The 26,039-nt window shown below is 42.2% G+C and overlaps 1 protein-coding gene across 1 annotated transcript in view; it reads left to right on the forward strand.

The window, feature by feature from the left end:
• TXNDC11 (thioredoxin domain containing 11) overlaps positions 1–26,039 on the forward strand; it is a 1,107,203-nt gene that overhangs the window by 505,742 nt on the left and 575,422 nt on the right. The gene's annotated exons all lie outside the window — the stretch shown is intronic.

Below are 26,039 nucleotides of genomic sequence, written 5' to 3' on the forward strand. Positions count from 1 at the left end.
AAGAAAGCCTGCTACTAGAAAATCATATATTAATGAATGGAAAAGGTTTTCTAGTTGGAGCCAACAGCATAACTATCACCCATTCAGAGCTAGTTGTTCTCTGGTTTTACAGTATTTGTGCACTTATTATCCTATAGCCTTTCTTAATCCTCCATGAAAGTTCACTTATCAGCCTTTTCAATATATCTTCGTATTTCAATGAATTTTCATGTCAAAATGTTTTTGAAAGGGGTTTTGCACAAGGGGCCTTTAAGAAAACTGGAGGCTCCTCTTGGGATCTTAATTTTGTGTTAGAGAAGTTAACATTTGCTCCATTTGATCCAGGTAACCTGGCTGACTTGAGGTTCTTAACATGGTAAACAGTTTTACTGATTGCTCTGACTTCTGCAAGAAAAGTATCTGAGTTGCAAGCTCTTATAGTGAAGGCAGTCTTAGCTCTTTTTCCACAGGACAGTGTTTCTTTGAAAATTAATCCTTTATGGCTAAAGTGGTATCTGAGTTTACTTTAAGCCAAACTATCCATCACCCCATTTTCTTCCCTGAACTTAAAATGAGGGAGAAAGGATACTCCATACCTTGGATGTCAACCGACAACTCTGGTACTATCTTGATGGAATCAGTCTGTGTCATGCACGCACTCAACAAGTAGCCACAGATGTCGGACATTGCAGTTAATAAAAGTCTGTTTATTTAAAATAAAAACAAAAACATTCAGCTTTTTCATCCCACACACTTCACAGTACTTCATCAGAACACCTAACATAACATATGCACCTTTATAATTTCATAAGTTTGTGATGAAGTGAACCTCACCAGTTGTATACATAAGTTACTGTACCAGATTTAAAAATAAACTCATGACTAGTTTTGAGTATTTTAATTTTTAAAAATATAATACAGTATATTAATAGTTGATGAATAAAAAATGTTAATGTTGAAAATGTATATACTGATTAGTAGTTCAAACAATGAAATACACAATAAAATTCATTAAAACTGCTGATCTTAACCGAAGTACAGATTTAACAGGCACGCATTCATTCAGCTCAAGGTAGCTGTTGGCATTCAACTTGAGTTGCCAGAGTAGCTCTGTACACCAGTTTGGTCTTTCATGTAGCTCCTCTTGGGTCCCTAGGTACCTTGTTGAGTATACCAAAACAACATTTTTGAAAATTAGTACAGTTTTAATGAATGTTTGAATAGTGCACTGCTGGAATTTTTCTTGTGTTTTAAGTATGTTCATAGATTCTCCTTCTGAGTAGTTCAGTTTTGCCCACATAAGTATACATTTATAAAATTAATTTGACTTATGTATGTGTTCTCTTGAAGTCCTGGGAAATGTGAGAGACAAAAGAGCTCAATGTTTTGGTTTTTATTTTAAATTGATTTTTATTTAGTGCAAACTCTGTTTTTTGGCTCCATCCTCTTTCATGCACAATATTTGTGGCTACTATCTTGACAGAACTAAATATTTCAGATCATTGGATCAGTTGTTCATTTCTTATGAATGAAAGAAGGGACAGCCTGTGTCAAAGGAGATAATTTCTGAATTGGTTGTCTTTTTTGTTATAGTCGCCACAACAAATCTATTACAGCCAGGGTCAAGGCCCTCTTGGTTTCATTTATGGCTTCTTGGAAAGGGATGGATTCTAGAAGAATCATCTTGATCCTATGTACATACTTTTACGGAGCACTTCCAGTTTGATTCCTTCTCTAGGTCTAGATCAGGCATTGCTAAGACCATTCTCCAGAGGCTCCTGGACTCCTCTCTTTCCACCTCCCAAATGTAGTAAGCCAAGGTATTTACATATACAGCTAAGGCTACTGCAGCAGTGGTCAATATGATGAACTTAGTGTAGTTGTGTAAGTAGATTTATTATAAAAGTAGATGTTTGAATAATCACAGCTGCAGTAGCTGCTCCTTCCTTCTTACCCCACTTGTTTTTTTGTGTGGTGTAAATTTTTTTTAATAGCATCGGCCACTCAGGGCTCAGCCTCCCTCTGTTTATTGGCATGAATCTCTGAAGGGCTTGGCACCCAAACATGGATTTTTAGTCATCTCAGCTCAAGCTGGATTGGTGGTTTGGTTCTCGTGGAAGATGCCCTAAAGCTTTGGAAGCTGGCTGGCTGTCATATTTTTAGCAGGATGTAACCCATTTAGCTAAGGCTACTGCATCAATGATCATTTAATCTTCTGATGTTATGGTAAGTTGACTCTCACAACTGTACTTCCGAACTCTCTTTGGTTAAGTTCTAAATCCTGTAGTTTCGGTAACACATGATGCCATAATTTGAGAAGACTTCCTTTAGTTCAAGGCACTGTCTAAATTTTGTGTTTGGTGGAGGAAGCAGTTGGATACTCTTAATGAATACATCTATAGTAAAAAAAAAAAAAAAAAAGTGGTACAGGGCCGGCCTTTTGTCCACTGGTGCCCTCGGCAAAAGGGCTCCACAGTACCCCCTCACACCACTTGGTGCCCCCATCCTGGTCTACCTACACCATCCAGATTACTGGAAAAACGCCCCTGCTAGAGTGGCACCCTAGGTGGTTGCCTAGTTGGCCTGTGCCTAATGCCAGCTATGGGAGGCTAGCAGCAGCCTGACCTACTGTTAGTCCTGATAAGAACAGCAAGATAGCTGCAGAAACTTCAAAAGGAACTAAGTCTGGGTTTGTCTGGAAGGCAGTGGACAACCTGTATTACTGTCAGAAACTTATTTGGGTTTACCAACAAACCCCAGTTGTTTTCTTAATAAAAGTCAGTGCAGAAACTGAGAAACTTTCATATAATTTACTGAGTTCTTCCTTTTCAGATTACTCTTGCCGTTAATGTATTAAGGGATGTCTGTGAAGAAACAGAGTGGGAGAGACCTATGGTGATATACTTGTCAACAGGTGAAATTGAACTGAATGGTGTCCTAGGTTTCCCTCTGTAGTGTGAAAACAGAGGGCTAGTCAAAATGGTACTCTTAACAAGAGGGACTTGGAGACAGAAGAGCCATGTCACTGGCATGAGCTGCCTTTGTAATGGAAGGAGTAATGGAAATGAAGCACATGTACCTGTATTCACAGGTGAAGAGGCTGTACCCTGTACTTTGTGTAATTTTACTGGTGAAAGTTTTTTTGATTTGGCAAATCTTCAGATAAATAATGAAATGTTTAAGAAATTGCAGTGGGAAAATGATGTATTAAGCAGGGCCAGAGAAAGAAGCAAAACGTTAGGAGAACCATGTGAACAGTTTGGCTCTATCCTATATCCATATGCTGAGTTGAGGAATGACTTGTTGAATAAAGTGAATACAGGCAAAGAAGAAATACTGCATCAGCTCTTAGAGTTCCAAAACCTTTTAAGACGCGCGTGATGCAACTGACACGTAGCCATATTTCCTAAGCACAGTTGGGAATGGACAAAAGCAAATCTAGAATTTTGCAGTAATATTTTGGCCTGGTGTAACAAGACCTCAAGAACTTCAGTGCAGCTTGCTCACAGTGTTAAAAGATGGAACCACGTCCTGGATTCAAAAGTCTCCCACCACATGTGCTTGGTAATAAAGTCTCTTTCAGGTGGATAGCTGTGGACGTTATAGGCCTATTAGGAAAGTCTGGTAATGGCTATGAATGCATTCTAGTGATTGACTATGCCACTAAGTTTTCTGAAGCATTACCCCTGTAAGACACCAGTGCTGAGTAACCAAAAAAAATAGCTTGTGTTACGTAAAGTAGTTAAGGACTTGTATACCACCCTCAAAGTAACAAGTGGAGTGCTTTAATACAGCTCTGTAGTTTATGTTAAAAAAGCCATAAAACAAGCTAGAACTGTGATCATTTTTATTTTATTTAATTCCATGCCTCTTTTTTGTTGTAACAACAGTGCTACAAGCTTCAGCAGTTTTTTCCCCTTTCAAGTTAGTGTATGGTAGATATCCTAGAAGCTTGCTGAAAATAGTAAGGGAGATTTGGGAGGAGAATGCCCCCATTTAAAAATGTGATGCCACACCTTATGACATAAGACTGGTTAAAAACTGTTAACAGCAGTTGCTAAGGACCATATGCAAAGTGCATAAGAGGTGCAACAGACTGTGTATAATAAGTCCAGACTTGGGGAGTTTGCAACAGAGGACAGAGTGTTGGTATTCTACTGAAAATAAGTTTCTAGCAAGATGAGAAGGACTCTTTTGAGGTGGTAGAGAAAATGAACTAAGCAAACTACAAAATAATACAAACTAGAAAGAAAAATAGAGGAGATGTGCGACATAAATGTTTTAAAATCAAGGAAGGAAGCTGAAGTTTCTGTAGTCACCCTTGATGTTTGGCATAAATACCAATAGTATGGTATCAGAAATTCTGCCCCTGATGTTTACACACTTTGTCCGGTGCCAAGAAGTAAGAGATTTTATCAAGAAATACTTCTTTTTTTCTTTTTCTGAGCAACCTGGTAGAACAGAATTAGATAAAGTCACTGTTGCAGTATTCCTGACATATGGGTTGTCACTGCTGATAGCTGGCTGGGGTACCAAATCTTTACCTTCCTTAGGTCATACATGTCCACAGAGCCTCAGCTTGTGTCATTGAAGTTTATAGATGGATGTACAAGCATGGATCCTCAGACTATCTTGCCGCCAGCCCGAACACAGGTCTTGTATCTGTCAGATTGTTCACCATTTACACAGGTCTTGTATCTGTCAGATTGTTCACCATTTGGTCATTGGTACCTTTGTTTCAATTGTTTATCCAGATAAGTGCCCCATTGGAGGACTTCCTTTTTACTTATGCTATTTTGTTGAAAGTTGTTTGATGTCAGCTAGGAGAGGTAAGTGCGAGTGTGGTAGGCAGATTCTGTGTAAGTACTTGCATACCAAGTGTCTTTTTGCCTAGGCCCAGAACATGATCCCATATCTCTTGCTCAATCTGTCAGATGTTCTTCGTGTTTCACTGTTGCAGTCATAACTGTAGGGTGCTCCTGCCGGCAGGCAGCCCGAGGTCGGCCAGAATCCCAAAGTCTGGGTCCGGCGTCGGCTGTAAAAGCTAGTATCCTGACGTCAGTACGCCTTGGTACATAGCCCTCAGCCGACGCCATCTTCTCCAGTCTTTCTTGCCGTGCGGTGGAAAGCAGCTCGCAAAACTTTGGTTGGCGATTTTCGAACAGCATTATTGGTTGTTGTCGGTCCGAAGTTGTTACTTCTCTTCTCAAAGCTAAGTACCCAGTTGGGGAATCTTTTTCTTGTTCCTCCGATGTCAGAAAAAGTTAATAATTGTATAGCGTGTGGGAAACAAATACCTCATAAAGATTTCCACTCTTACTGTCTACCTTGCTTAGGCCCTGACCACGACGTTTCTTGTTGTCGGTTCTGTGCCAGGTTCAACTCTCGTACTATCAAACGCAGGTACGACTGGGCTTTAAATTATTTTGGCAGACGCTTCAATTACAGAATGTCATCTGATACTACCGGAGTTCAAAAGAAGCGCAAAGATAAAGACAGGCCTCCGAGGTCCAAACAGGACTCGTTGCAGCTGGAGCCAGCGTCCGGTTGCTGTCGTCAGTGAGGCGCTTTTGCAGCCCCTGTCGTCCGCTTCTGAACCGATGGCGATACGGACTCCCATGGGGAGCCATCAAGGCCCACTATTTTAACTGCTGCAGGACCTTCGGACGTTGCTCCTTCAGATGGGTCCGGAACCGCTGTGCAGGTACCGGCTTCTGAGGGGGTTTTCAGGCCTACTCACATTACTATTTCAAAGGCAAAGGCAAAGACAAAGACTCCTTCTAAGTCTAAAGTTTCCGCTCAAGCTGCTTCTGAATCCACTCCCAAGACACAAAAACAATTATTGAGGATGGCTGAAGACTTGCTTACAATGATTAGGGGTTCTCACCCCCCTCCTGAGAAAAGGCCTCGACAGGATGTTACTCTGGATTCTTCTGACCAGGCCTCTGTCTCTTCTGTTTCTTCCTCTGATCAGGACTATTCCTTTCCCCCTTATGAGGATTCGGATGCTGAGGAATCTTTGCCCTCGGCCTCTCCGCCTGAGGATTTTTCTTTTGGGGAAACCTTGCATGAGATGAGGGAACATTTTCATTGGGAAGGACAGGAATATTCTGCTTCCAAAAAGAGGCTTAGAGAATTTCTTCTTCTTCCTCAGCATAGGCCTTTAGCTATCCCTCCTGTTTTGGACATTGTGGATGATGCTATTTGTGAGGCTAATTTGAATCCTGATTCCATGCCTCCTGCTCCTTCTAAGCCTGATAGATTTTATAGGGTTCCTGACTCTCATTTATTTCTTTTTAAAAATCCTTCTGCAGACCCTGAAACTATTTCTCAGGGTTCTAAGGCTGCTAAGGTTGCTACTTCTAAAAATCCTATTCCCTCTGAGAAGGATTCTCGTGCTTTAGACAGGTGGGGCAAAAAGGTATATACTTCTGCTACCCTTTCTGTAAGGGTATTGAATTGCCAGTTTCATATGTTTAAATACCAGCAATTTCTTTTGTCTGTTTTAAAGCAAAAGCTTGCTTCCGTACCTGCTTGTGCAGAGGATAAGGAACTTCAGGATGTTTTGCATGCTACTGAACAGGTTAACAAGCATAGTTTACATTGTGGTTTTGATGCCTTGGATGCTTCCTGCAGGGCTGCTGCCTCTGGTACTGTGATTAGGAGACATGCCTGGCTTCGTGAACAAAGTTTGCCTGAACAGGTTAAGGCCAAATTATTAGATGCCCCTGTTCATCATGATGTTCTTTTTGGTTCTAAGGCTGAGGAAGTTATTAAAAAGATGGAAGAAAAGGCAAAGTCCATGCAGACTGTAAAAGATTTCTTACAGGTTCAGCCTCCTAGATTTTCCAGGAATTGGCCCACTAAAATTGGTCCTTTCCCACGTCTGACAGGCCTCAAAGGGGAAGATATAGACGATCCAGAGGCCGTGGTCAAGGCCAGGCCTCGTACAGATCTAGACAATGGACTGCTTCTTCACCTAGAAGGGGAGAAGACAGATCCCAATCTCAAAGAAAACAGACTCAATGACTCTCTCGGTTGGGCTTCAGGACCTCTTTACCTGGACGCCCCTCTCGGAGGAAAACTGTCTCTTTTTTACAGGAATTGGTCTCATATTACCCAGGACAAATGGGTATTGGATGTGATTTTAAAAGGTTACAAGTTCCACTTTCACACTTTGCCAAGGACTCACGGTTGGCCAGATCTGCCAAAACTTCAATGGTCAGAGGCCTTAACTCAAGTGGATGCTCTTCTGGCCATGAGAGCCATAGAGCCTGTTCCACTCTTGGAAATGGGAAAAGGATTTTATTCAAGGCTGTTTCTGGTTCCCAGAAAACAAAACTCTTGGAGACCTATTCTAGACCTTTCTGTGTTAAACACCTTTTTGGAAATTCCAAAGTTCAAGATGCTCACTCTGCAACAGTTACTTCCAATGCTCTCTCAGGACGCCTGGATGGTGACATTGGACTTAAAGGAAGCCTATTTGCATATCCCTATCAGACAAGAATGCAGGAAATTCCTCAGGTTCAAGGCAGGTTCGAGGCACTTTCAATTCTCTGTTCTGCCCTTTGGTTTATCTACTAAGCCCAGAGTCTTCACCAAGTGCCTGGCACCAGTAGTGGCTTACTGCAGACTTCAGGGGATTCAGATTTACCCTATTTGGACGACTGCCTTATTCAGGCAGACAGCAAAGATCTTCTGCTTCAACACCTAGACTTAGTTCAACGTCTTCTCCTCTTACTGGGATTCTCAGTGAACATAAAAAAGTCACATTTAATCCCTTCTCAACAAATGGTATTCTTGGGAGCCCTCTTAAACACAACCTTACAAAGGGCCTACCTCACTCCAGAAAAACAAACTCAGCTGGCTTCTACTTTCAACACCTTGGCAACTCTATCTCAGCTCACTGCAAGGAAATTCCTGCAGGCTCTGGGCTACATGGCTTCCTGCATTCTGTTGATTCCAAACGCAAGGCTTCACATGAGAAAGCTTCAATGGTATCTGAAAAGTGTATGGTCACAGCATTATCACGATCTGGATATTCTGATTCCTCTGATCCCCTGCCTCCAGAAGGAATTCGTCTGGTGGTCCAGGGCATGCATTTTAAACGAAGGAAAACCTTTTCGTCTCCCTCAACCTACTCAAATCCTAACCACGGATGCCTCGGATTATGCTTGGGGAGCACATTTTCTAGACAATTGCCAGCAAGGAACCTGGACAAAGGACCATCTTCACTGGCACATCAATCTGAAGGAGATGATGGCAGTTTAAAATGCCCTTGTGGGCCTCAAGCACCTTTACAACCAGGGCCTCTGCTAATTCGCAGACAACACCACGGTCATGTGGTACATCAACAAGCAGGGGATCTCATTCTTACCCCTTTGCAGACTGGCTATGAGTTTATGGGACACAGCTCTAAATTTGAATCTGCATCTCCAGGCTCAATTCATTCCAGGGAAACAAAATATTTTAGCAGACAGCCTGAGCAGAAACATTTCAGATCCTCACGAATGGATGCTAGACACCAACTTGTTCAAAAGGATTACTGCAGTTTGGGATGTCCCCAGATAGATCTGTTCGCATCCCATCTCAATCATCAGCTGCCTCTTTTGCACCAGGTCCTTCCACAAAACAGCATGGAGAGTGGATGCCCTGTCTTTCAGTTGGAGAAGTCTGTCTGCATATGCCTTCCCTCCTCTTCCTCTACTGCCTCGGGTGCTACTGAAGATAAAGCAGGACAAGCCCAAGTTCCTCATCTTGATTGCTCCAAATTGGCCTTGACAGTTTTGGTATCCGACTCTAAAACTCCTGTTCTCGGGGCCTCCTTGGATTCTTCCACTGAACCCTTCGCTTCTGTCCCAGCATCAGGGTCAGTTGCTACATTCCAACCTCAAGACCCTTTGCTTGGCAGCTTGGCTCTTCAAAGGAATTTGATTGCCTCTAGTCTTCCCAAACAAGTCTTGGATGTTCTTTTGGAAGCTAGACGGCCTAGCACTAGGAAATCTTATGCCTCTAAATGGAAGAGGTTTTCTATTTGGATGCAGGACCGAGGTTCTGATCCTCAGGTTCCTGATCTCTCCTCTATTTTGCTTTACCTTTCGGAGCTTTTATCTAAGGGACTTTCATTTTCTTCCATTAAGATTCATGCTTCTGCTATCTCTAAGCATTTCAGTTCTGATCCTCCTGTTTTTCACATCCTTTGGTGAAGCAGTTTCTGAGGGGGGCTAAGAATTTGCGGCCTCCAAGGACCCCTCCGGTCCCTGCCTGGGATCTTAATTATGTTTTAGAAAAACTTACTTTGCCTCCTTTTGAGCCTGCTGCATCTTCAGATATTAAGTTTCTATCTTGGAAGACTGTTCTTTTGTTAGCTTTGACCTCTGCCAGAAGGGTCTCAGAGTTGCAAGCTCTTATGGCTGTGGAACCTTACCTTATTTTCCATCAGGACAGAGTATCCTTGAGGACCAATCCTACTTTCATGCCTAAGGTGATTTCGAAAGTGGCCTTGAATCAGACAATTCACCTTCCTACTTTCTTTCCAAATCCTCAAAATAAAGGGGAAAGGATTTTGCATTCATTGGATGTGCATAGGCAGTTAAGATTTTACTTGGACAAGACTAAAGATTTCAGAAAGCCTAACCGTTTGTTTCCTTTGCCTCCAGTTCACTTGGAAAACCTATTTCTAAACAAACCATTTCCAAATGGATTGCTTATGGGATCAGATTTTGTTACACTCATCATGGTAAACAGTTTCCTGGAACCATTAGAAGTCATTCTACTAGAGCAGCTGCTACTTCTACAGCTTTTCTCAGAGGAGTACCTACCAAGGATATCTTGGAAGCTGCCACTTGGAGTTCAGTGCATACTTTTTCCAAGCACTACAATCTCCCCTTGTTTTCTAAGTCTAGGGCAGGCTTTGCCTCTGCTGTCTTGCAGGGTATTCTTGCCTCCCCTTCTTCTACCTAAAGCCTCCTCCCTCTCTACACTGCTTTGGGATTCCACCCTACAGTTATGACTGTAACAGTGAAACACGAAGAACATAGTACAGTTGTGTACACCTACCATAAATGTAGATGTTCGAGTGTCTTCACTGTTGCAGTCGGGGTTTCCCTCCCTCCTACCCCCTCTTTTCCTTTTTGTGGTGTATTTGTGTTTCCTTTGTTGGATTCATTTTTGCTTTATTGGAGGTATTCTGACATCTAGGGCAAGAAAGGCTGGAGAAGATGGCGTCGGCTGAGGGCTATGTACCAAGGCGTACTGACGTCAGGATACTAGCTTTTACAGCCGACGCCGGACCCAGACTTTGGGATTCTGGCCGACCTCGGGCTGCCTGCCGGCAGGAACACCCTACAGTTATGACTGCAACAGTGAAGACACTCGAACATCTACATTTATGGTAGGTGTACACAACTGTACTTTCATTTCCAAAACACATAGTTAAAGGCTTTCCACTCTCAACACCTTTTGTAGTGACCAAGTGTCTTAAATACTTGGCCCAGTCCAAGATGGCTTACTCTGCATCCTCAGAGATTCCTCTGTTACTGGAAAAAAAGCTAAAGAGGCCTCAAATGGATCCCACAGTCCAGTGTTTCGGACTCTGATGTACCTACTGTGGTTCCAGAACCCACTGTACATAAGGCTACTTCTCATTTGCTCACTGCAGAGACCCCATTGAAGATTGGTATGGCTCCTGAAACCTTGTGCTGATATGTCCGAGGAGCTGCATCATTTCTGAGGGACCTTTTGGCATCCAAAGTTCATCAAGGAAAGAGATCACAGACTTTTTAATAGAAGTCAGACAGGGTTCCAGACCTCCTATTCTCATTCAGGCAGACTTCACGCCTAAAAAGAAAAAAACAGAAGACAAGGCATGAAGCCATGTTGCCTCTCCCTCAACAGCTAAGGAAAAGAAGTGGCTAGACTTCTCACAGATGTTCAAAGCTATTATGTCTTTGTAGCCTCACTCCTTTGGGTGTGCACAACCACAGGCTAATCCTCTTAAGCCTACCCTGATTTCCTTCTCTTTGAATGATTAACAGTACTAAAATTCTGACCATTTTCTGAACTATTCCTCTGAGCTGAATTCTTCAGCACAGATCTCTCTTGATGAAAAGGACTCCCTCACACCAGATTGTGACGAAGTACTTTAAAGGGCAATCCACGCAGGTCTCTGATATTCAGAAGTGGTGTTGCACCATCTTGGAGATGTGTTACCCCTGCCAGTTCTCCAGTCCCTCCTGCCTTTGAGGCTTTCCAAGATGCCTTTCAGTCCACCTTTTCTGCACCTGATTCTCAACCACCAGCTCCTAAAAGATGAGACGGGTTTTGCAAGTTACCTGATGACCTAAAATATTTATACAAGAATCCAGTGCCAGACACCTCTGCAGTCTCTCTTTCTTTAGATAAGCCCTCTAAGTTTTTGCCCAGTGTTAACGTTCTACCTTCAAGCAAAGATAGTAGGGCTTTGGGTAGATGGGGAAAGGAGGTTTATGCCTCTGCTACCCTTGCCTTTAGGGCAGTTAACTACCACACTCAAATGATAAAATATTTAAGGAATGTAGGGCAGGAATCAAACAAAATTATGCAAAGTCTAAGCATCAAATGCAAAGTTTACTATTGCAGGCCACTCAGCTTGTTAGACACAGTATTAAGTGCAGTTACAATGCTGTGGATGCCTCTTCTGGGGTAGCTGCCACCTGATCTGTTATTTACAGGTATGCATGGCTTCACAGTCGGCTTATCCATGAGGATTTCAAATCAAATATTTTAGACACTGCCTTGGATAAAGGCTTTCTGTGTTTGTTCCTCAGGTTTCCAGGCTGTTCAAAACTCTACAAGACAAAAGTAAGATCATGAAAGACTGCAGACATATTCTACTTTCCTCAGTTAGATACCATAGATACTACCCATCTACCTCCTTCATTTGAATGGGTTCTAGGACAGCTCAGAAACAAAAGAAAACCTCTCAGAGAAGTTACTTTGAGGAAGAAAAAAAAAAAGGGAATCTCCAGCGGGGGGAAGCCTATCCTTGGAAACAAAAATCTGTGACTACCTCTGCAGCACTCCTCCCCTTGCCCTCAGCCCCATTTCTCTTTCCCAGAGCTTGTCACTTTCCCTGTCCAAGTGGGAAGCTGTTACCTCAGACAAGTGGGTCGTCACCATCATCAGTGGTGGTTATGCCATGTCTTGGGAAAATATTTCCCCTATACAACCCATGCCACAACCTTCTCAAAACCGAATATCCTTTCTGGCCCTCATTATTCAAGACCTGTTGAATCAGGACAGCACTGAGCAAGTCCCAAACAGACCTAGGAATGGGCTTTTCTGCCCTTGGGACTAAAAAAATCCTGGAGAAAAACCCTTTTCCCATGAAGGGATTTACTTCAAGATTTTTGTAGTCCCAAGGAAAGAAGGGCAATAGAGACCCCCTTCTAAACACTTATTTGAAGGTACCATCGTTTAAAATTCTCACTTTTCAGACTCTTCTGCCTTTCACCCTCCAGCAAGCTTTCTTTAGTGCCTTTAGATCTAAAGGATGACTACTTGCGCATACCCATTCAGCCTTCTTGCAGGAGATTTCTCAGCTTTTTGTCTGGCTTCTTGCATTTTCAGTTTACTGTTTTGCCTTTTGGTCTTTTCACAGTTGGAAGAGTAACCTCAGTGTCTAACTCTAGTAGTAGCTTTCTGTCACACTCTGGCAATCCATGTTTTCCCCTACCTGGATGATCTACTGATCCAGGCTCTCTTCAGAGATTCTTCAGCATTTACACGTCACCCTCCAACTTCTGACAGGTCTGGGTTTCACTGTAAACTACAAAAAAATCCCACTTGATCCCTACACAGGATCTAGTTTTCCTGGGCTGCAGACTGGACACAGAAAATGAATCCCTTCCTCCCCATGAGAAAATTCAGTTTGCCCATTTTTTCCTATAATCTCTCCCCTGCAACCCATTGCTCAACAAGGGAGATGCTATTGACTTTGGGATTAATGGCAGCCACCATCCCTATGCTCCCCCTGGCCAGACGTAATATGAGGAAAATCCAGTTGTACCTGAAACTTGTGTGGTCCCAGCACTGTTGAACCTTAGACATCCTGATTCCCCTCCTCCCTTGTCTCAAAAAGGAGCTACTTTGGTGGAAAGAAATGTCATCTTCAGCCCAGGACTGCCATTCACACCACCTCCACTTCTTCAACAGGTTCACACATGCCTCGGATGAGGCATGAGAGGCATGTACAGGATCACACGGAGTGCAGAGGAAATGGCAACATCAGTTCCTGAAGGAACATATCAATCTGGAGGAAGTGGAGGCTCTTCCATAAGCTCTTCAGATCTTCTCCCATCTCTGGAAATCCAGGCCACTCCTAGTGTACACAACAGCACAGTCTAGTGGTGCATAAACAAATAAGTTCTTAAAATTGCAGGTTAGCACAGGAGGCATGGAACTTGTTAGCCAAAATGAGCTTCACGCTCATAGCCACATACACCCCTTCTCAAGACAGTGTGCTGTCAGACTCCCTAAGCTGCTCCCTGGACGACCCTTATGAATGGACTTTGAACAGAGATTTTCCAGAAGATCACCCTTCAGTGCAGCATCTCCTCAGACAGCATTGGTTCCCCCTGTTCTGAACCAGGGACCCATATCCCACAACCTTGAGGACAGATGCCTTTTCCTTCCAATGTACAGGGAAGTTCATCTATGCTTTGCCTCCTCTGCCATGTCTTTCAAAAATTCTTCAAGGCACAAAAGGAGGCACCCAAGGTCCTTTTACTGGCACCATTTTGGCTGAATTCCTCTTCAGCCAAACCTGATAATTCAGTAAAAAGTATTGCTCCTCTACCCAAATCTTCAGTCTCAACTTGATCCTGTGGGATGATAGGATTTTAATTCCTCAAAGACTCTGCTTCTCTGAAGAGGTTGTTCAAGTCCTACAAGATGCCAGAAGACCCACTACTAGAAAATCTTACACAGCTAAATGGAAAAGGTCTTCCTGTTGATGCCGCAAACATAGTCCAGATCCACTGTTACTGCTGTACTGCAGTATCTGTGAACTACTACTACTCCAGTTTGGCCTACTCTTCTATAAAAGCTCACCTGTCAGCTATCCTCCACTTATGGGTAGGGTGGAGATCAAACTTTTCCTCAGGGGAGTCCTGTATTTTAACCCATCATGGAAGCCCATCTCTCCCCATCAGGGCCTTAATTTTGTGCTAGAAAAGCTTACAATGCCTCCTTTTGAGCCAGTATATTATGCTTCTCTAAAAGTCTGTACTTGGAAGACTATTCTTCTCTTGGCTATCGCCTCTTGTAGGAGAGTTTGAGTTACAAACTGTAATTGTTATTTCCCCTTTCTTATTTTTCACAAGGGCATGGTGACTCTTGAGGCTAATCCATCCTTCACTACGGTAGTGAACAAGTTGTCCCACATTCAGGTTTTCTGTCTTCCCACTTTCTTTCCCAACCCACAAAAGAGTGGAGAAAGCATCTTGCATTCTCTAGACATTCACAGCCAACTCATATTTTATCAGAACAAAACTAAATCTTTCAGAAAAACTGACCAGCTGTTTATATCATTTGAGCCATAAGCTGGGCCAGCCAGCTAGTCTCCAAACAGACTGTTGCAGCTTGGATTTCTAAGGCTATCTTTCTGTTACTCGCACTATGGTAAGACCTTGCCTTTCTGCCCTAAAGCACATTCCACTTGGGCAGTGGCTTCCTCAGGGGCACTTCACAAGTCTATCTTACAGGCTGACAATTAGTCCACTGTACAAACATTTACCAGACACAAGATTGATGCTTTCTTCAGGTTCAGGGCAGCCCTTGCTCTCAGTTCTGTCTGGGCTGCTGGACATTTCATCTACTCAGTAGCCAACCACCCTTCTTTCCTTCTTCAGCTCTGGGAATCACCCTTATGTCAGGAATACTGCAACAGTAATTTCAGTCAGGTCATAGTACACTTATATAAGAACTTACCATGACAGTAGATGTCCTACTGATCACTGTTGCAGTATTCCATCCCACCCTTCATCCCCTCTTCTCCACTTTATTTATTTATTTATTTTATTTTACATTTGTTGACCGGGCTAGTCTGGCTGGATACATGTCCATTTTCAGCAGAGGCACGAGGAGAAAAGCTCCACTAATAAACAGTAGCTAAACAAGTATAAAAAAGTATACAAAGCATGCACGCAAGAAAGGGAACAATTTTCATGTAGAATAGTAATGCAGAGGCAATTTGACAAAAAATAAACAAACAAAGGTGCAGAATCATTATGACTTAGTATTTACTGTAGAAGACTGCTGAAAGAGTAGAGGGGGGGGGGGAAGGGACAGATGGAGAGTCTATAAATATTTACATAAATTAACAAAATAGTAGCAGATATGTTGTGCCAGGTACTACTTTTTGGAAAGAGATTGGGATAAAGGAGATCTGGATCTAGGTTAGGTAAAGGGAGAAATGACAGGTAGCTGAGAATTATGGCAAGTAACAGAAGATGAGGTAATATAGGAGAAATAAACAGGGGTGGGTTTCGGGTCTACTTCACTAAAGGGATAGAGGTAGTGATAGAGGGCAGGTAAGAGAGAAAAGGAGGGTACAGGAGAGAGGGATTGTTTCCTGAGCTCAGTCAGGATTAGAGCAGGGGCATAGCCAGTGCGAATGCAAATATTTCTTTATATGTTTTTTGAAAAGGTGAGATGAGCCTAAAGTGGTTAGTTCTATGGGAAGTTTATTCCAGTAAGCTCCAACTGTATTGGCAAATAAGGAGTCACCTGCTTTATTATTGGATTTAAGAGTAGCTACTAGAAGTTTGCTGACTGAGCGAAGGGAAGTGAGATTTCTGTATGGGGTAATGAGGTTATTAAGTATGGGTGTATAGGAGGGGTAATGGAGAATTTTATAAGTGATGACCAATTGCTGTAGGAGAATTTGATTCTGAAGTTCCAGCCAGTTAAGGTTTTTGAGATTACGACAGTGGTGAGTACGAAATGGGGAACCTGTGGCAAACCTGGCAATACTATGGTAGACTGTGGTAAGTTTCTGAAGGTTGGCTTTTGAAATGTTGATAAATGATGGAGAGGCATACAATAGTGTAGAGAGGAGATGAGTTTGGGCGAGTGATACTCTGGTAGCTGCAGTAAGAAAGGGCTTAAGTTTATAGAGGGCACCTATCTTTTTATTAACAGTCTTGATGGTTAGATCAATGTGACAGTCAAAGCTTAGTTGATTGTCTATAGTAACGCCTAGAAGTTTGGTGGAACTGTCAGGATTAATGATAGTGCCATTACCAGACACAATGGAAAATGAGATTGGGGCAGATTTAAGGGTTGGGGTGAAGAGTAGTAGTTTGGTTTTTTTGGGATTAAGGAGGAGACAGATATGTTGGAACCATTTTTCTGCTGCTGCAAAGACTTTTTGGGTGGAAGAGTGGAGTTCTCCTGGAGATAAAGCAGAACAGATGAGAGTGGAATCATCTGCATACTGAATACAATTGGATGTTGGGAGTGAAGTAGACAGGTTGTTTATAAATGTAGAGAAGAGGAGGGGACCCAAGATGGATCCTTGAGGAACACCGATAGTGACTGGGAGCTGGGAGGATATATGGCTGTCCCAGAGGACAGCTTGTTTTCTATCTTTCAAGTAGGAGTCAAACCACTGTACTGCTGTAGAGTCAAGTGAGAGGGATGCCAAAGTGTCTAGGAGTAGTTGATGGTTAACCATATCAAAGGCTTTTGAAAGGTCCAGGAATAAGGCAGAGGAGAAAAGGTTGTTGTTGCGATTTTTGTTGATCATGTCTGTGAAGGAGAGAAGGGCAGTGGAAGTACTATGGTAGGGCCTGAAACCGTGTTGTGAGTCTACAAGTAGGTTATTTTGCAAGAGATGACTTAGGAGTTGATGGTGAATACAACGTTCCATAATTTTAGATAGAGGAGATAGTAGGGCTATAGGCCGGAAGTTCGAAAGTTCATTAGAGTTACCTCCTTTGTGGAGGGGAATGATATGGGAGACTTTCCAGCAGGTTGGGATAGTAGATTCGGTTATTGTTCTGTTAATTAAGATAGAAACTGGGTAAGCTAGTTCTGATGCTGCTAGTTGCAGATATTCAGCTGGTAGTTTGTCGGCGGAAGGGGTGCAGGGCTTAAGTTTGGAGAGTAACTTACGTATATGGGTTGTAGAGACTGTATTAAATTTTAGAGTGGGGGTGTTATTCTGAGGAGAGGTGTTTTGAGGGAATGTGTGGGGAGTCATTGTGTTTGCTAGAGAGGTGACTGTTTCAGAGAAGAAGTTATTAAAAGTATCGGCTATTATGTAGGGTGGGGTTTGAGCTAAGGTAGCAGGTGTGGGTGTTTTGGTATTTCCTGGATGGAGCAGTTTATTTATTCCTGACCAGAATTTTTTGGGGTTGTAATTTTGGTTTTGTTGATATTGAAGGTAATAGTTCTTTTTATCAAGATAGGTGAGTTTTTTTGTATTGTTTCTAAGGTGTTTGAAGTTTAGATGGTCAGCAGGATTTTTAGTGGTTCTCCATTTAGTCCATAGTTTATTTCTATCTCGCATTGTTTGTTTGGTTTTTTTGGAAAGCCAAGGGGCAGCTTTGGAGCCTATTCTAATTAGTCGAGAAGGGGCATGATGGTGGAGAATTTGTAGGAAAGTGTTATTGAAATGTGTAACTGCTTCATCAAGTGGGAGGTGTTTTAGAGTTGACCAGTTACATAGCTTGAGTTCATTAAGGAAAGAGGACAGGTTAAAGTCTTTTTTGTTGTGTATGGTACGATAAGTAGCTTGTTTGGGAATATTATCTTTTTGTTTAGTGATATAGGTGAGGAGATGGTCGCTAATATTGTCTGGGAGTATTCCAGTTTTATAGGAATGGAGATTGTTGTTGATCAATATCCAATCCAGGATGGCTTGTTTATTGGTTGATTTGTGAATTCTAGTAGGGGAGTTTATGGTTTGTTGAAAGTTAAAGAGATTGAGGTGAATGGTAGGTTTGGGAGAGATGCAGGAGTTCCAATCAATATTAAAATCTCCTAAGATTATGGTTTCTTGAGGGAAGGTACAGGAGACCCAGCTAAGAATATTTTCAAGTGTGTTTAAGTTATTGCCTGGAGGGATGTAGGAACATATTATATAGATGGCTTTGTTCTTGTTTAGTTGGAGTTTGCTACAGAGTAGCTTCACCTCAGCTGTCATGTTTCTCTGCTCCCCTTTACTTCAACCTCTGCTTTGTTACATGGGAATTGGAGAGTTTTCTTACCTATTCTAGCCAGACAAATCTCCTCTCTTAGTAGTTTTTCAGGCCACTGGCTTGGAGCTAGTCTGAGGATTCACACTCGTGTGTCCATCTATATACCCCAGTGCATACAAGCTGAGGTCATCCATCAGATGTACAACCTAGCAAAGATAAAGGTTTGGTACCCCAGCCGGACATCAGTGGTGACAACCCATGTCAGGAATTTTGCAACACTGGTCAGTAGGGCATCTACTGTTATGGTAAGTTCTTACACAACTTTACCTTATCCTGTTGAAACTATGCCAGGAGAGAAAGTAAGCCTGAAATGTGGAGTAGGACACCATACTTCCAAAGAAAAGTAATAAGTGAATAATTGAAAAAAATAACTAAACTAGGAGTTATTGAGGAGTTCCAAAGTGAATAGAAAAGTCTGGTAATGTCCATCCCTAAGACAGATAGTTCCGTAAGATTTTGTAATGATTTCTAACAACTAAATTCCATATCCAAATTTGACAATTATAGACTGGAATGAATGATTTCATAGAGAGGCTAGGCAAAGTAATATATTAATCTCCCCTGATGTAATCAAGGGGTACTGGCAAATATCAATCATCCTGAAACCAGAGCAGACAGCATTCTCCACCTCTAAAGGTCTTTTTTATTATATTGTCTTTTCCTGTGGACTTCATGAAGCTGCTCGATACAATTCTGAAAACTCATGCCAGGTACTCAGCTGTGTCCCTTAATGATGGGATAGTTTATTCAGAAGACTGGGTGTTCTAGTTATACACATTGTGAGCTGTGCTGGACTCCTTTAGACAGGCAGGACTGATAGTTAAAGCTGCTAAGAGTAAACTTTTTATGACAGAATCTAGATACTTGGGATGAATGATTGGGAGATGGAGAATTAGATCCCAAACGTTCAGAATAGAAGCTATCAAAAACTGGTGTTTACCCCAGTACCTAACAACACGTAAAGGCGTTCTTGTGTTTTGCAAATTAATATAGAAAATTCATACCTAATTTTACTACTGTAACCTGCCTTCTGACAGACCTTACAAAATTATTTTAGTTATTTATTTATTGCATTTATTTGCCAGGTTTGTCCAAGTGGGTAGAAAGCTACCCCTTGTCAGTGGAGGGCCAGAGAGAAAAGCTCAAAAAATTAATTGTATAAAGATCATAGTAAATAGAAAACTACACGTGATAAAACAAATATACAAAATTTAAACAGGGTATCATTAATTAATAGCATTAAGTAACAAGCTTTAAAACTTTTTCCAGGGAAAAAAAACAAAGAATGTACTAAACAGAGGTATGCAAGTAATAAGCAAACATATAACATGTAAACAGAATATCATTAATAGCATCATGTAAAGAGCTATGAAACATGTTTGGAAATGAACATGATAGAAGGAGAGAAAAGGAGGAAAATTGAGAATTTGTATTAAGAGGTGAGAGAGAATGTTTAGGATAGGTAGAAGGAAGAGGGGAGAGGTAGAAGACGAGGAAATAACCAAGGATACTGTGCTCTGAAAGAAAAGGAGAAAGTAAGGGGCAGGACATTTATCATACAGGAGTTGTGCATGTGCACAGCCAGGTATCTTTTAGATATTCTGTTTGTGCCTTAAAAGAGTTGGTGTTGCCGTGCTTTACAAGTTTTGGCTAGGAAAGTGGAGTACAAAGAGTTAGCAGCTGAGTTGTTAGCTTTTGTAACAGTAACATTTTTTCAGTGGATCTCCAGTTTCTACTTGGGTTATAAAGCTGGATTTTATTTTTCAAACTAGGGCATTTGTTTGGATAATAGTTTATGGAAAGTGACTAGTTGGAAAAAGTGTAAAGTAATTCCTTCGCTCTAACCACTGACATTTTTTAAGGCCAGACAGCAATGTCTCCTGTAATGATGATTGGTGGCAAATTTTGCCACCTTATTACAGCACTCTTCCAAGACTGAGTGTTAAGGGACTGTAGGTTAATCAAGAGGAAGCAGTTTAAAGCAGTGTAGGGGTGAAAAGGGTTTGAGCAGTACTTTTTCTGGTATTATCAAGAGCACTAAGCTTTTGGTTTGGGTGTTATTACTGCTTGTTTTATGTGGTGATCATATTTTAAACTTTCATCAGTAGCAACACCTAGAAGCTTAGATTAGCTTACTAGTGCTATGTTGGTGTTAAAGTGTTACTGAAGTTATTTTTGTTTCCAGTTGAATGCTTTGGGGTAAATAGGATCAGTTCGTTTTTTAGGATTAAAGAGCAACTGTGTATAGGACAGACAGGACTCTGTGGTGGAGAGGCTCTCTTTGGTGTGTTGTTTTAATTGATGTATGCTTTTTACAGAAAAGATTATTGAATTGTCCGCATTTTGTATGATGATGGATTTTTTAGAAGTCAGGTAGAGATCATTAATGAATGTATTTAACAACAGGGAACCTAAAAATGGATCCTTGAAGGACACCCACTGTAATAGGAAGGTGCTTATTCAAATAAGGTGAGCCATAGAAACAGATAAGGTTTAAGGCAGCTTTAAAGCAGTATTGTTCAGATACAGTCTTAGTGGCTCCTGATTTTGCAGTAAACCTTTTGATGTCTTTCCGTATCACTGTTGCAGCATTCATTACATTTGGAATTCCTTGCCTAGGGCAACCCGATGTCCGGCCAGTATGCCAAAGCCTTAAGTGGCTTTAAGATATGCCGTACGTCACACCTATGCTCCACACAGAGTAAGGCATAAAGGTGACGTCCAGGTGTACCAGCCTCAGAACTAAGACCCAGTAGGAACGCCAGTCCTGTTCTCGTGTAGTGTAGTTTACCATGTCCAAACAATCACGGACCTTTCAGTGCACAGTCAAACCAGATGTCATGACTCCTCTCCACAGAGTACAGACCCAGTAATAGGATATACATTATGAACAGTTTAGTCTTGACATTCCACAAGTCTGGAAAAGTCCATTATCACTGTATAGTGTCCATCATAGTCTTGACATTGTGTATCTACTATATAAGCTCATACATAGTGCTGGTTTTAATTTCTGTATAAGTTACACTTTTGGCGGGTAGAAGTTTGACCTTCAGAAAGCTTTATAGTCATTTTATTTACTTTTTTCTTCTTCTTCTTTTGGCTGCTCCTGTCAGGGGTCGCCTCAGCAGATCAACTGTTTCCATTTCTTCCTCTCCTGTCCATCTTGCTCTGTCACACCAACCACCTGCATGTCCTCTCTCACCACATCCATAAACCTTATCTTAGCCCTTCCTCTTTTCCTGTTACCTGGCAGCTTCATCCTTAGCATCTTTTTCCCAATATACTCTGCATCCCTCCTCAGCACATGTCCAAACCAATGCAATCTTGCCTCTCTGGCTTTCTCTCCAAACCTTCCAACCTGAGCTGACCCTCTAATATACTTATTCCTAATCCTGTCCATCCTCGTCACACCCAGTGCAAATCTTAACATCTTCATCTCTGCCACGTCAAGATCTGACTCCTGCCTTTTTGTCAATGCCACTGTCTCCAACCCGTATAACATAGCTGGTCTCACTACCCTCTTGAGACCTTCCCTTTCACTCTCACTGGTACTTGTCTGTCACAAATCACTCCTGACACTCTTCTCCACCCACTCCATCCTGCCTGTACTCTCTTCTTCACCTCTCTTCCACACTCACCATTGCTCTGAACTGTTGATCCCAAGTATTTAAACTCATCTATCTTCGCCACCTCTACTCCCTGCATCCTCACTGTTCCTCTATCCTCCCTCTCATTCACACACATATATTCTGTCTTAGTCCTGCTGACCTTCATTCCACTTCTCTCTAGAGCATATCTCCACCTCTCCAGGGTCTCCTCCACTTGTTCCCTACTCTCACTACAGATCACAGTGTCATCTGCAAACATCATAGTCCACGGGGACTCCTGTCTGATCTCGTCTGTCAACCTGTCCATCACCACTGCAAATAAGAAAGGGCTCAGAGCTGATCCTTGATGTAATCCCACCTCCACCTTAAACGCATCCGTCAACCCCACCGCAGACCTCACTGTTGTCACACTACCCTCGTACATATCCTGTACCACTCTTACATACTTCTCTGACACTCCCGACTTCCTCATACAATACCACAACTCTTCTTTAGGCACCCTGTCATATGCTTTCTCTAAATCCACAAAGACACAATGCAACTCCTTCTGACCTTCTCTGTACTTTTCTCCATCAACACTCTCAAAGCAAACATCCATCTGTAGTGCTCTTTCCTGGCATGAAACCATACTGCTGATCACTAATCATCACCTCCCTTCTTAACCTAGCTTCCACTACTCTTTCCCATAACTTGGAACCAAAAACAGCAAAAACTGTAGGTATTCTGAAGAAGTTCATTGTTACGGACGTAACCTAGGTCAATACAGAATTGGTCCAATAAATTCTTGTTTTTACAGTTGTCGTGGTTGGATTATTGGAAGAATTTCATTCAGTGCTACCTTGTACAATTCAATTGGTGTGGTATGGTGTGGATTTTTGCTGGTATACATCTCCTTGGTTGGCTCAGTCTTTCCCATAACTTCCTGCTGTGATTGATCATCTTAATCCCTCTGTAGTTACTACAGCTCTGCGCATCACCCTTATTTTTAAAAATCGGTACCAAAACACTTTTTCTCCATTCCTCAGGCATCCACTCACTTTCCAAGATTTCATTAAACAATCTAGTTAAAAACTCCACTGCCATTTCACCTAAACACCTCCATGCTTCCACAGGTATGTCATCTGGACCAACAGCCTTTCCGTTCGTTATCCTCTTCATAGCTATCCTTACTTCCTCCTTGCTAATCCACTGCATTTCATGGTTCACTATCCGCACATCATCCAACCTTCTCTCCCTCTCATTCTCTTCATTCATCAGCCCCTCAAAGTACTCTTTCCATCTGCTCAACACACTCTCCTCATTTGTGAGTACGTTTCCCTCATTATCCTTTATCACCCTTACCTGCTGCAAACCTTTACTACCTCGGTCCCTCTGTTTAGCCAATCGGTACAGGTCCTTTTCTCCCTCCTTAGTGTCCAACCTTTTATACAACTTGTCATACGCCTTATCCTTAGCCTTCACCACCTCTCTCTTTGCCATGCACCTCATCTCCTTATACTCTTGTCTACTTTCTTCATCTCTCTGACAATCCCACTTCTCCTTCGCCAACCTCTTTCTATGTATACTCTCCTGTACTTCTTCATTCCACCACCAGGTCTCCTTGTCCTCCTTCCTCTTTCCAGATGTCACACCAAGCACCTTTCTAGCCATCTCTCTTACTAGCTGTGCTGTAGTTACCCAGCTATTCGGTGACTCTTCACTGCCACCCAGTGCCTGTCTTAACTCTTCCCTGAACATCACCTCACAATTACCATTTTTCAATTTCCCCCATTTGATCCTTGGTGTTGCCCTCACGCTCATCCTCCTCTTCTTGATCACCGATTTCATCCTACAAACCACCATCCTCTGCTGCCTAACTACACTTTCCCCTGCCACCACTTTACAGTCTCCAAGTTCCTTCAGACTGGCCCTTCTACATAAGATATAATCCACCTGTGTGCACCTTCCTCTACTCTTGTATGTCACTCTATGCACCTCCCTCTTGTTAAAATACGTATTCAACACAGCCCTGTCCATCCTTTTCATAAAATCCACTACCATCTGACCTTCTGCATTCCTTTGCTTAACACCATACCTACCCATCACTTCCTCATCCCCTCTGTTCCCTTCACCAGCATGCCCATTGAAATCTGCTCCAATCAACAGTCTCTCACCCTTGGGTACAGTCATCACCACTTCATCCAACTCACTCCAAAATTTTTCTTTCTCATCCATCGCACACCCAACTTGTGGAGCATATGTACTAACAACATTCATCATTACACCATCAATTTCCACCTTCATAAACATCACTCTATCCGACACGCTTTTCACCTCCAAAACACTCTTAGCATACTGTTCCTTCAGGATAATGCCTACACCATTTCTCCTCCCATCCACACCATGATAACAATTTGAACCCGCCTCCGATACACCTAGACTTGCTCCCCTTCCATCTGGTCTCTTGCACACACAATATACCAACCTTCCTTTGGTCCATCATATCAGCTAGCTCTCTCCCTATACCAGTCATACTGCCAACATTCAAAGTTCTGACCCTCACTATCACAGTCCTAGCCTTTACCTGCCTTCGGCCATGCCTTCCGCCTCTTCTCTTTCAGCCAGCAGTAGCCCAATTTCCGCCAGCACCCTGTTGGCCAACAGTACTGGTGGTGGTCGTTGTTAACCCGGGCCTCGACTGATTTGGTATGTATATGTGTACTTTTGTCTGCATGTATGATTTGGCAAAATTTTACACCGGATGCCCTTCCTGACGCAACCCTCCCCATTTATCCGGGCTTGGGACCGGCACAACGAAATGCACTGGCTTGTGCATTCCTAGTCATTTTATTTACTTGATGTATTGAAATATACTGAAAGCACGGACTCCTTACTTTACAGTAGCAGCATGGGTATCAGTCCATAGCGACCCATTTTAAATTGTAGGTGTGGTGCCTTGATTGAAAAATTATTAAAAATTTAATATATTTTTTTTATTTCAGAATGTTGGCACCCTTTGTCAAGCTACAGTTAAAGCCCTGTGAACTCAGAGATATGTATGCTTCCCATGGCATGAAACTTTGTGACCTTTTCTCTGTGAATGAAAACAGAAGAAATGTATTTGAAATGTAAAATATACAGGGTTAGCAATGAGTGATAGTCACAAGATCACATCCAGGAGTGGTTAACTTGAAACTAAGGTAGACGGAATTCCTCCTAGAAAGTAAGGGCATTGGGATAGAATTGGGTATTGCAAAGTCATACCAAGTGAAACAGTTAGCCCACAGCATAAACCACTGGTGGCCACAGTTGGCTGCAGGTAGTAGTCAAAGAAGGCTCTCAGGTCAACAGACTAGGCTGAAGACCTGGAAGTTGACTGGATCAAAAACATGACAGGTCAAGGAAATTCTCAGGGCTGTAACATCTCAAGAAAAAGAGGAAATAATTAGAGTTAAAAGAGAATGTCAGCATCTCAAAGCAGCATGCTTGAAGACTATAGAACATATATGTGGCTGAGCCAGATATAGAAATAAGGAAATCTAGAGTGAAATACAGGTCTCCAGGAAGTTGTTAAAATATAGGAGGAATGTAGGAAAAAGTAGATGATAAAAAGACAGACCAGGCTAAAAAAGAATAATGGTTGGCTAAGAAAGTGGTTAAGAAAGCAATCACAGTAGCTGAGAACAAGGTGTCAGAGGCAGTCTACTTGCTTCTTAAAAGTGACTCAGCAGATGGCACAAGGAAACTCTTATCTGGTTGCAAGTGAAAGACAGAATGGTAAAGATGTCCATTAGACAAAATTTATAAGGGATGCTAGCAACAGTCTTTTCACCACTGGACAGGACACCAAAGGCATATGGAAGGAGTGATTCCAGCAGCTTCTGGATGAAGCAAACTTCACAGAAGCTGTACTGGTACTGTACACAGTCTACAGTGAGAGAGGAAGAACCCACTCTCGAAGAAGTAAGAGCAGCACTAAGGAAAATTAAGTCAGGGAAAGTGACTTTCTTAGAGGAGGTCACAGCAGATGGATCAAGATGTGTGAGTGATAGGAGAAATGTCTCATGTGGCTACTTGTAATATATATATATAGATGTATCCCAAATGACTGGAGGATAAGCATTCTAGTGCCATTGTACAAGAACAGAGGGGACTTCTACAGCTGTGGGCAATACAGAGGTATCAAACTCGTGTCACATTGTGAAAGTGCTAGAAAGGGTTACTGAGA

Source organism: Protopterus annectens, chromosome 12.part0 (genome assembly GCF_019279795.1).
Source record: "Protopterus annectens isolate FY-2018-M chromosome 12.part0, PAN1.0, whole genome shotgun sequence".
NCBI classification, from domain to species: Eukaryota; Metazoa; Chordata; order Ceratodontiformes; family Protopteridae; genus Protopterus; species Protopterus annectens.